We start from the raw sequence: 12738 nt of genomic DNA on the forward strand, positions 1-12738 counted from the left end.
CCTCTGTAACACAAAATTAAGATCCCAAGGAGGGGCCACCAGTTTTCTTGGATGCTTCTTATGCAAAACCACTTAAAAGAATATTTTGACATGAGACTTAACTGAAAGAGGATGCACCATGAGCAGATATACTAAAATGGCCAATAAATGAACCTTGATAGGGGAATAAGAAAGGCCCCAGGATTCTAATGCAAATATTGTAAAACCACAGAACAACTATCCCTGAATAGGTGCTTGTTATGTTGTTGGCACCAACAAGAAAACCTTTTCCATTTGCTAATGTATGATTTTCTAGTAGCAGTCCTTCCTTCCTCCATTAGTACCTGCTGCACATTTTCAGTAAACAGGTGCTAAAAGAAATTAAGACCCTATCATTTAAGCAGTCAACTGAAAATTACTGATGTCACAGTGCAACAAACACCCCTGTTCTTGTGTGAGTAGATCCAGTCTGTGAGAAAGATTATAGTAACTGCCCCTGCCAATTACCAAAACAAGGGAGAACCACAGTTGTGTAGGCCAGAAGGGAGTCACCACATTAACCTTGGGGGTTCCTTCTGAACCTTTCAGAAGTGCCCTGGATATTAGTGGAAATGCATACAGGAACATCATTGTCCAAGGAAAAGAAAAGGCGTCTATCTTCCAGGCCTTGCATGGAGTCCTGGAACAGAGTCTTACCAGCTGATTTTTGAGAGAGTAGGCAAAGAGGGCTACTTGAGGCACTCTCACAGATGGGATCGGTACTCGCGTATTATCGCAACAAGATTTTGTAACCCGCTGTAACTCGTAATGTGATCATGTAACTACTTTCTGCTTAAGTAAAAAGGGTTGTGTGAAGTGTTAACTACTGTTTGGGCACTTTGGGAATGAGATGTGGGCGCTTTGGGAATGAGATGTGGGAAGAGGAACAACGGCAAAATTTGTCTTACCGGGTAGTGTCCTTTTCCACTTTCTGTCTGTGTTGTGCTTTGCACTGGAACTGTAGGCTGTTGTTTTATTGTGATTAGTAGGAAACAATGATTTAGGTTTCCTGCTCAGGGCTTTGTAGAAAAGACATGAAGTGTGCGTGTTTGCTACTGTTAGTGGAAGATCTTGGCCTTATATTTGCGCACGTGTTTGTGAGTGTATTCAGCTTAGCATTTTAGGAGCATCTCTGTAGGGAAATGAGCAGCTTGTCCTCTTCGGAATCTGGCATAATTTATTCTACCCTGCTCATCTTATTCTGCATGATATCGTAACCAGATGTGCAACCTGCTGTAACTGGTAATGTGATCGTGAGACGACTTTCTGCTTCAGTGAAAATGGGTCTGTGAAGTGTTACTGTTTCGGCACTTTGGAAATGAGATGTAGGAATCAGGCATAATTTATTTTGCCTGCTCATGTTATTTTGCCTGAAGTTACGGCAGTAAAGGATGCTATCAAGGAAAGGGACTTTGGCCATTATTCCCGTTAGTCTTTCAGAACCAAGGTGATACAAAAAGTGATTTGGACTTCACACACCCCTTTTTTCTTTACTATGCAGTCGGTTCACGAAAACATCAGGAACTACACAGGGTTAGAAATCTGGTTGCAATAATACGTAAGTACCGATGATCTAATCTTGGAAGACACCCCAATCTAGTTTCCATTCATGATTTGCCATGGTACAGCTCAGCTTGTCTGCCACAATTTTGCTCTGATGGAATGTAAGATGACTGTACAGCGAGATTGCTGTGAAGCTATACCCACGCTAATATAGCTAGTCTTCAGAGGTTATATGACCTGGTTTCACCATGCTTGTTGATGTACCATATGACTGCGGTATTGTCTGTAACCACTTGAAGAGGTCTCTGGGATCAAAGATGATTCAGAGAGTTGACTGCATTGATCAGGGCAAGTATATCCTTGATATTTATGTGCTTCCATTTGTCCTTCGTATCCCACACACCCTGCACTTTTTATTCCTCCTGATAATGCTCCCCAAGCAAAGTCCAAAGCATCTGAGGTGACTGCTTTGGAGCAGGGATGGAGAAAGAGAGACCTGAATTTAAAGATATCTATTTTTCACCAAAATACTTCAGCAGAATAGCAGAACAGCAATAAGCAGAAATTCCTTAAGATTCCAAGAGCAGAATAAGTTATTTTTTACAGTTATTTCATTGAATTGCATTAACTCTTATAGTTGTGCTATACAGCTAATCTACTACTTTTGCACTGTTGTAAAGCTTTTTTTTACTGTTTCACCACATTTATATACTGTTTTAACTGTATTTTTCATTGCTAGATACTGTTTTGCTACTCTAATTGCATTTTTACTGAATTACTTAACGGTAAACTGCTTTTTCATACTGGGAGTTGTATTTTCTGTTTGTGAGTGCTCTACCAGTGTTTTTGTGCTTTTTTATGAGGTTTCTGTGTTCTAGTCAGGTATCGTATAACTGATTTGTTTGCAGTTAAAAGTATTCTCTAGAGTCTCCTTGCTCCTTTATATGTTTAAAACTTTAATTTAGTGGCTACAGCTAGCAGCTGTAAAAGTGTGCATTACTTTAACTGAATTTTTGCCGAATTACTAAACTGTAAACTACTTTTTCATACTGAAACTTGTATTTTCTGTTTGTGAGTGCTCTTTCTGTGCATTTATTGAGGTTTCTGTGTTCTACTCGGGTAATCTTGATAGAGGCCTGCGGTTGTCCAGGCCTGGAAGTTTTGTTTGTTGAGTTTCCTGTGTTTCTGGCAGCCATTTTCTACTGATAGTGTGTTGTCTTCATTATTATTGAGAGTAACAGTTTCCTGACCTTCTCTAGCATGAGCGATTGGTGTAACAGCAGGGGCTAGTAGGACTGAGTAGTAATTTGAGTTTCCAGATTCTTCCCTCCTTTCTGGTATATAAACTCTGTGTCTGTAGGGGGCTGTGCTTCTATTTGCCAGGCTGTGGAATTGGTGACTCATCACTGGGACTAAGCAGAAATTCCTTAAGATTCCAAGAGCAGAATAAGTTAGTTTTTATACTGATTTCATTGACTTGCACTTCTTTCACTCTTATAATTGTGGTATACAGGTAATCTACTAGATTTTGCACTGTTATAAAGCATTTTTTACTGTTTCACTGCATTTATGTACTGTTTTATACTGTTTTAACTGTATTTTTCATTGCTAGATAGTTTCTCTACTCTAATTGCATTTTTACTGAATTACTTAACTGTAAACTGCTTTTTCATGCTGAGAGTTGTATTTTCTGTTTGTGAGTGCTCTGTCTGTGCTTTTGTGCTTTTTATGAGGTTTCTGTGTTCTAGTCGGGTATCATATAACTGACTTGTTTGCAGTTAAAATCATTCTCTAGAGTCTCCTTGCTCTTTTATCTGTTTAAAACTTTCATTTAGTGGCTACAGCTAGTAGCTGTAATAAGATGTTCTTCGCGTTTCACTGTTGCAGTCAGTACATTTGGGTTATCTGCTTGCAGGTAGCCCTCAGTCGGCCTGATTAACAAAGTCTTGTGTTCTGCATCAGTTGCTGTCCCTTCTTCCATGGCGTCAGGTTGTCAGGAGTATAAAACATGCAGCCGACGCCATTACATCAGTCTTTCTTCGAGTGTGGTGCCCGAAGCAGAAGCAGTTCGCACGTGCCAGTCGGCTGACTGCTGAAATTTTTGTTTTCGATTTTCAGAACCGAAGTCTTCAATTAAAGCCAAGTACCCCGTTGGGGAAACTTTTTCTTGTTCCTTACCGATGTCAGTGAAAGTTAATAATTGCATTACTTGTGGAAAGCAAATACCTAATAAAGATTTTCATTCGTACTGTATTCCTTGCCTAGGCCCTGACCAAGACTCACCTTGCAGTCGGTTTTGTGCTTTATTTAATCAGTGTACTGTCCTTTGTCTGTATATTTTCGCCTCTAAATATTTCGGTTCTCGGTGTAATTATCCAGAAATGTCGGTTACCTGTCCGACTACCGGAATTCCAAAAAAACGCAAAGATAAAGACAGAGACAGGCCGCCAAGGCGCCGGTACTCAGTGAAGTGCTTTTGCAGCCCCTAATACCCACTAGTTATGATTCGCAGGCCTCTACTGAGACCCATTCTGAGTCTGGTATGCTGCGAGATGCTTCAAGTATGGAACCCACGGATGTCTCTACCTTGGATGGGTCTTGAGCCGCTGTGCAGGCACCGGCTTCTGAGGGTGTATTCAGGCCTACAGACTTGCATATTAAACCAACGCCTCCTTTTTAATTAGGCCTAAATCTCGAACCATGCCTAAAAAAATTGACGCCCAGGCCACATGCTTAGGCCTCTATGCCTAAAAAACAAATAATAAGAATGGCTGAAGATCTAATAACTGTAATCGGGGGTAGCCAACCCCCCCCCCCCTTCTAAGAAGCCTAGGACTGAAGTTGATTATGAATCTTCTGACCAGGATTCTGTTTTTCCTGATTCTTCTGATGATCTGGATTTGCCCTTATCTACTTATGAAGATTCTGATGCAGAGAACTCCATTCCCTCTTCTTCCCCTACTGAGGATTTTTCTTTTGGGGAAACCTTACATACTCTAAGGGACCATTTCCACTCGGAAAGCCAGGATTTTTCTGATTCAAAAAAGAGGCTTAGGGAGTTCCTTCTCTTACCTCAGCATAGGCCATTAACTATTCTTCCTCCTGTACTAGACATTGTTGATGATGCTTTTTCGGAATCTAGTTTGGTCCCTGATTCCTTGCCTCCTGCTCCCAGAAAACCTGACAGATACTACAGGGTCCCTGAGTCCCACAAGTTCCTTTTTAAAAATCCTATTGCAGATCCAGAGACAATTTCACAGGGGCCCAAGGACATTAAGGCTTCTACTGCCAAAAATCTTACCCCTTCTGATAGAGACTCAAGGGCGCTGGATAGATGGTGTGTGAAGGTTTACACTTCTGCAACCTTGGCCATTAGGGCTTTAAACTGCCAGTTTCATATGTTAAAGTATCAGCAACATGTTATTGGACTGCTTAAACAGAAAATAATGTTGATTCCTGACAGTGTGGAAAATAGAGTACAGGATTTAATGCATTCTGCTGAACAAGTTGGAAAACATACTTTGCAATGTGGTTTTGATTCATTAAAGGCCTCTTGCAGGGCTGCTGTTACTGGGTCTGTGCTCAGAAGGCATGTTTGGCTTAAGGAGCAATCTTTGCCTGATCATGTTAAAGCTAAATTGTTGGATGCTCCCTTAAATCAGGACCGCCTGTTTGGCAACAAGGCTGAGGAAGTTCTTAAAAAGATGGAAGAAGTTCTTAAAAAGATGGAAGATAAAGCTAAATCTATGCAAACTGTTAAAGATTTATTACAAGTTCAGCCTCCTAGATTTAGTAGGCACTGGCCCTCTAAGAATTGGTCCTTTCCAGCCCCTTCCAGGTCTTCTCAAACCAAACCCAGACACAGCAAAACCCCCAGGTTTCATTCCCAGGAGACACACAGGACTAAGCAGTGGGGGGCCTCCATTTCCAAATCTGGGAGTAATAAGACTCCCCCCATGGTAAACTGTCTCAATGACTTCCTTTTAAAATTTCCAAGCACTTATCAACTGACTGCCCCTTTGGGGGGAAAGATTGCTCTTCATGCAAAGAATTGGGAACACATTACCCAGGACAAATGGGTTTTAAATATAGTGTCCCAGGGATAAAGATTTCACTTCCACATGTTGCCAACACCAAGCGGGTGGCCGGACCTACCCCCAAATAAGTGGGCAGAGGCCCCAAAACAAGTACTTTCTCTCTCAAGCATGGGGGCTATTCAACTGGTACCAGAAGAGGAAAAGGGACAAGGTTTCTATTCGAGACTTCTCCTGGTACCCAGAAAATACAATTCATGTCATCCTATCCTGGACCCGTCTACTCTAAACACCAATTCAAGATGCTGACTCTTCACCAATTACTTCCTATGCTAGGCAAAGATGCCTGGTTGGCAACACTATTTTTAAAAGAAGCGTACCTGCACATCCCAATCAGGGAATCTTGCAGAAGATACCTATGCTTCAAAGCAGGCTACATGCACTATCAGTTCTCTGTACTGCCCTTTGGCTTATCTACTGCGCCCAGGGTATTCACAAAGTGCCTAGCTTCAGTCAGTGCATTTTACAGGCAAAGAAATATTCAAATATACCCATACCTGGACAATTGTCTAATTCAGGTGGAAAGCCAGGACATACTTTTGAATCATCTGGCCTTTATACAAAGGGTTGTAACTTGTCTGGGGTACACCATAAACGAAAATAAATCACACCTGGTACCCTGTCAACAAATTCCTGGGAGCAAGCTTGAATACAACTTCCCAGATGGCTTACCTCACACCAGAGAAACAAATTCATTTGACAACCTACTTCATGCAAGTGGCCACAAAAACCCTGCTATCTGCAAGACAGATACTGCAAGCCTTGGGGTTCATGGCCTCCTGCATTATTCTAATTCCATATGCAAGACTGCATATGAGGAAACTACAGTGGTATCTAAAAAGCATATGGTGTCAACATTCTCAGGATCTAGAAGCAATGATTCCTATCCTACCTTGCCTACGCCTAGAGTTCCTTTGGTGGGCAGAGGCCTGTCACCAAAACAAGGGACTACCTTTCACACCACCCCCTGTCACCCAAACCTTAACAGACTGATCAGATTATGCATGGGGGGGTCATCTGGCAAGGAAGTGCATTCCGGGCAAGTGGAACCCAAGTCAAATGCACCTGCATATCAATTAAAAAGAAATGTTAGCTGTACAGAATGCTCTGACAGGTTTCAAGGACCACATTCTTCCAGGACAACTAATGGTAAAGATGGACAACACCACTGTTGTGTGGTACGTAAACAAGCAGGGGGGGGGTACACATTCTTACCCCCTTGGCAGACTAGCCATGGCATTGTGGAACACAGCCGTGAGCTACCAAGTGCACCTACAAGCTCAATTCCTGCCAGGAAAATTAAATACACTGGCAGATGGACTAAGCAGAAACCTCATGGACTCACACGAGTGGAAACTGGAACCAAGGATTTTCAACATGTTGGCAAGCAAATGGGGGAACCCAGATATAGACCTGTTTGCCTCTCCCCAGAACCACCAATTGGACAGATTTTGCACAAGGACTCCCCACAAACAAGCCTGGAAAGTGGATGCTCTGTCCTTCAGTGGAAAAACATATCAGTCTATGCCTTTCCCCCTCTGCCTCTGCTCTTCAAAGTACTACTAAAAATCAAACAGGACAAACCAAGGATGATTTTGATTGCTCCAGACTGGCCATGCCAACACTGGTACCCCCTCCTGCGCAGTGTGTCATGGTTATCCCCATGGCACCTGCCTCAGACTTTCTTCCCTGTTGTCTCAGCAGGAGAACCAGATTCTGAACCCTCAACTTCTAACACTGAACCTTGCAGCCTGGCTAATTACATAATCTCTCCTTTACCATCCCTCGGTAAACCTGTGATGGATATCATTTTAGATGCAAGGAGGCCTAGTACTAGAAAATCTTATGCTGAAAAATGGAAAAGATTCTGTGCCTGGAACTGATCTCAAGGGATGAGCACAGCAGCGCCCAATTTATCTCAGATTTTACAATACTTAACTGAGATGCTTCACAAGGGCCTGTCTTTTTCCTCCATTAAAATCCACGCCTCAGCCATTTCAGCTCATTATAGCACAGAGCCTCCCCTCTTCTCTCATCCATTGCTTAAGCAGTTCCTCAGAAGGGCCAGAAATTTGAGACCACCCAGGAGAGCTCCAACCTCAGCCTGGGACCTTAACTTTGTTTTGGAGAAACTCACTCTACCTCCTTTCAAGCCAGCTGCTACTGCAGACTTAAAAATGTATTTCTTGGAAAACAGCTTTCCATTTAGCAATCACTTCAGCTAGAAGGATATCTGAATTATTGGCCCTTATGGCAGTGGAGCCTTTTCTTCATCTTTCATGCTTACAGGGTGTCCTCAGAACCAATCCATCCTTCATGCCCAAGGTGGTATCCAGTGTGGCTCTTATTCAGTCCATTCATTTGCCAACCTTCTTTACCAATCCACAGAACAAAGGGGAACAAATACTGCATTCCTTAGATGTGCACAGACAACTTAAATTCTACTTGGACAGGACTAAACCTCAAAGCAAATCTGAACAACTGCTGATGGCATTTGCTGCAGGAGCAGATGGGAAGGCTATTTCAAAGCAAACCATTTCTAAATGGATAGGCCATTGCATTCATTTCTGCTATAAGCACCATGGAAAACCTATCCCCCAAGGGGATCAGGCCTCACTCCACCAGGGCTGCATCCACCTCTACAGCCTTTTTTCAGAGGCGTCCCTACCAGGGACATCCTAGAAGCTGCTACCTGGAGTTCTGTACATTCACCAAGCATTATCATTTGCCAATTTCCTCTAAATCTAGAGCTGGCTTTGCCACTGCAGTCTTGCAGGGCCTTATAGCTGGTCCTAATGCAATCTAAATTCCTCCTCCCAACCACAGCTTTGGGAATCTACCCAAATGTAATGACTGCAACAGTGAAACACGAAGAACATAGTACAGTTGTGTACATTTACCATAAAGGTAGATGTTCAACTGTATTCACTGTTGCAGTCCTGGTTACCCTCCCTCCAGCCCCCTAACTTCTTTTGGCTATACCTCTACTTTCCTTTACTATGCTTAAAAGCCTTTTTGGTGTATTTGCTTTTTTGTTGGAGGTATATCATTGTACTTTTATATTTAATTGCTTCCCATTAGGGGGGCACCTGACATCTGGGGCAAGAAAAACTGATGTAATGGCATCGGCTGCATGTTTTATACCCCTGACAACCTGACGTCATGGAAGAAGGGACAGCAACCGACGCAGGACCCAAGACTTTGTTAATCAGGCTGACTGAGGGCTACCTGCAAGCAGATAACCCAAATGTAATGACTGCAACAGTGAATACACTCGAACATCTACATTTATGGTAAGTGTACACAGCTGTACTTTTCCCACCCACCCTCCCTATTGGTGTCTTTCTTGGTGGCTTTGCAGTTGCCCCCCCATACTGTAAATTTGATCTGGGACACTCCTCCCAGTCTAGTGTCATTAGTTCATTCTACCTAATACAGAGAGAACATTTGAGAAGGCCAACCCACTTAGGTTCTTAACATAGAATTCTCCTTGCCCACTTTACTAACAAAAAAAAAATTCTAAGCTTATTTCTTGCCTATCCTGTAGCTAGTCTAGTCCAGATACAGATTTGCTGTATCGAGGTCTGTAAGCTCCTGAGCCCCCCAAGCCTTTCTGTGTTGGAGGGAAGCCTTCTAGTTTATCAGTGGGAGTGGTAAGCACTGGGTAGCCTATCTACCACATAAGGAGTGGTTTCTGGCCCAGACATTTTAGTTTATTGGCCATTAGGGCAGGTTTTCCATCGCTCTCAACTTTCTGGTTTAAAAGCCTGTGTTTGCACTTGTTTCCCACCTTTCCTGTAACTAGACTACTCCAGATACAGATTTGCTGTATCCAGGACCGTTTGTAAACTCCTGAGCGGTGCCAAAGTCTGCTCTTCAGTTTGTCCTTTAGATCTACTAGTTCTCTCCTCTCCTGCACTTATACCAGCTTATTAGTTTAGCATTTTACCAGACTTCTTGTAGCAGTTATTGTAGCACACACAAGTGCTACCAGCACTAAATGTTCAAGGAAACAGATCCAGTACTTATGATCAATGCCCACTCCTCCAGGCATGTCTAAAGGTCAGTTCCCTGTGCAGTCTGAGGGTTATGCTGCTCAACGCTAGAAGTCTAAATCTCAGAATGCACTCACTCGAAACACTGCTTAAAATGGAGACATTTGTGCTGTAACAGAGACCTGGTTCAAGGCAGCAGAAAGCACCCCTGCACTACCAGGCTATAACTCATTCCACACCTTTCGGCCCCAGAACTTGAAGCGAAGCTTCAAAGGCGGTGGTGTTTCAATATTCATAAAGGATGCACACGCCTCCAGACTGGTAGCCCAACATAACGCATCAGAGATGCTTCAGGTGCAGTTAACATTGGGTAAGATAGCGATTCAGGTCATAGCCTGCTATAAGTCCCCTGCCATGTCTCAAGACTCACACTCTATGATGTTCATCGTGTTTCACTGTTGCAGTCCTAACCAATGGGTTATCCGGCTCCCGGTAGCCCTCGATCGGCCAGAATACCGAAGGTAAGTAAATATGACATCTACTGTCATCTGTTGTAAAGGACGTCGGAACGTCCGATACAAAAGGAGGCAGCCGACGTCACTTCCTCAGTCTTCCTTGCCACTGAGCCCAAAGCAGAAACATTTTTGCATGAGTGCCAATCAGAAGTTTACCTTTTTGGTTTCCGACTACAAAGTTGAAGTCAACTACAGCTACGTACTCCATTGGGATCCTCTTTTCTTGCCTTAACAAATGTCAGAAAAAGTCAATAATTGTCTTACCTGTGGAAAGCAGATTAAACATAGAGATTTTCATTCTTATTGTATTGTTTGTTTAGGCCTTGACCACGACGTTCCTAATTGTGACCTCCGTGCTTCCTTTAATCTGCGTACTATTCGTCGTCTGGCTAAGCTTTTAGCTAAGCGTTTTGGAGTGTGGCCTAAGTTTATCGGTATGGCATCTGCTGGTCTGCAGGCTTCGGATATCCCTAAGAAGCGTAAGGATAAGGACCGCGACAGGCTTCAGAAGGTCAAGCCTTCAGATGATGTTAAGTTGGTAGTCAGTCCTGCAGTAGCCAGTGAGGCTTCTTTGCAGCCCCTGCAGTCCGTGGATTTTCAACAGCAGGCCTCGGTTGAGACCATTTCAGAATCTCTCAGGCCTCCGGCTTCCATTTTGTCTTCTGACCTTCCACCTGTTGCTTCTTCAGCTGGATCCGGAGCCGCTAAGCTGGCTCCGCTGTTCGAAGGATTTGTTCTTCATTCGGACAGCAAGCTCATACTGACAACCTCTGCCACTACCTTCGGCGGTTGCCAGGCCTCCTGACTCCTTCAGACTTGCAGGTAAATCTTTCAGTTATAAGTCTGTGAAGAAAGAGGCTCCAGTTTCCTCTCATTCCCCTAATTCCCAAATGGTTAAAATGGCTGATGACCTTTTGACTCTTATTAGGGGCTCACAGCCTCCTCCTTCAACAAGGGATAGGGATGTCTTTCCTGAGGCTTGTCTTTCCTGAGGCTTTCTTATTCAGGTATGAAGAGGACGTTTCTCAGATTTTTTCTCCTTTTGAAGTTTCAAATGCAGAGGAATCCATTCCTTCTGCTTCTCCTCCAGAGGATTTCTCTTTTGATGATACTTTTAAAATGATCCCTGAGAGTATTCAGTGGGAAAGTCAGGATTGTCCCCAGTCTAAGAAAAGGATCAGGGAGTTTTTGTATTTGCCTCAGCATAAGCCTCTGGTATTCCTCCAGTGTTGGAAGTGGTTGATGTCTCCAAATTCAGTTCCTCCTGCTCCCAGGAATCCTGACTGGTACTACAGAGTCCCTGATTCTCATTAGTTTCTTTTTAGGAATCTGCTAGCTGACCCAGAGGTTATTTCTTAAGGGCCTAAAGGAGTTAAGGCCACTGCTACCAAGAATCCTGTTCCTTCCGACAGGGAATCTAGGAACCTAGATAGGTGGGTAAAAAAGTTTATACACTCCTGCTATTAGGGCTCCTAATTGCCTTTTTCATATGCTTAAGTATCAGCAGCACACCTTGGAGGCTATTAAGTCAAATATTGCAAGTGTGCCTCTTTTGGCAAAGAGTAAGGATATGCAGGATTTGCTGAATTCTGCTAGTCTTGTCAATAAACATTCTTTACATTGTGGTTTTGACATTCCAGAAGCCTTCTGCAGGGCTACAGCTACTGGATCTGTTCTCAGAAGACATGCTTGGCTCAGGGAGCAGCCCCTTCCAGAACCTGTCAAATCTAAGCTTTTAGATGTACCTTTACATAAGGACAGTCTTTTTGGCAGCAAAGCAGAGGAAGTGCTCAAAAAGATGGAGGATAAGGCCAGGTCTATGCAAACAGTTAGACTTTCTGCAAGTTCAACCTCCTCGTTTCTGCAGGAATTACCTTTCTAAGAGTTGGATGTTTCCTGATACCAGCAGACAGAACTGCCCTAGGACTAGAGGTTACAAATCTTCTAGGGGGCAGGTGGCTACCCCTCAAAGGTCTAAGCGTTGGCATGCTTCCACTTCCAAGGTGGGCAGATGTCCTTCAAGGATGCATCTGCAGTCCTTACAAATGGGTAGTCCTGTCGTCAGGCAGCCCTTCGGTCGATCGGATTCCAAAGTCTGGGTCTGGCTTCGGCTGGTGTCGCACTTCACCCGACGTCATCGCTGCAGTTTTTCGGGTATAAAGGCATCAGCCGACGCCATTTTCCCCAGTCTTTCTTGCCGTGTGGCGCCCGAAGCAGAAGCTGTTCGCAAGTGCCAGTCGGTCAGATCCAGAGATTACTACTACCGAATACTCCTTCGAAGACTTCTAAAAAGCTAAGTACCCTGTTGGGGACTCTTTCTTGCCTCAGCCGATGTCAGAAAAAGTGAATAACTGTTTAACTTGTGGGAAACAAATACCTCATAAAGATTTCCACTCCTACTGCTTACCTTGTTTAGGCTCAGACCACGACGTAGCAGCTTGTCTAGCCTGTGCTTCTTTTAACCGACGGACGCTTAGACGTCGATCGGAGTTTGCTGAGCAGTTTTTCGGCTCTGATTTTGCCTATATTATGCCGTCGGATCCTCCGACTACACAAATTACCAAAAAACGCAAAGAAAAGGACCGACACTCGCGGTCCGTGGTTTCGGCCGAA

General features: G+C 43.6%; 1 protein-coding gene across 1 annotated transcript in view; it reads left to right on the forward strand.

Annotated features, from left to right (window-relative positions):
• CDC123 (cell division cycle 123) overlaps nt 1-12738 on the forward strand; it is a 904444-nt gene that overhangs the window by 162880 nt on the left and 728826 nt on the right. The gene's annotated exons all lie outside the window — the stretch shown is intronic.

The sequence above is a fragment of the Protopterus annectens genome, chromosome 11.part0, assembly GCF_019279795.1.
Source record: "Protopterus annectens isolate FY-2018-M chromosome 11.part0, PAN1.0, whole genome shotgun sequence".
In the NCBI taxonomy this organism is placed as follows: Eukaryota; Metazoa; Chordata; order Ceratodontiformes; family Protopteridae; genus Protopterus; species Protopterus annectens.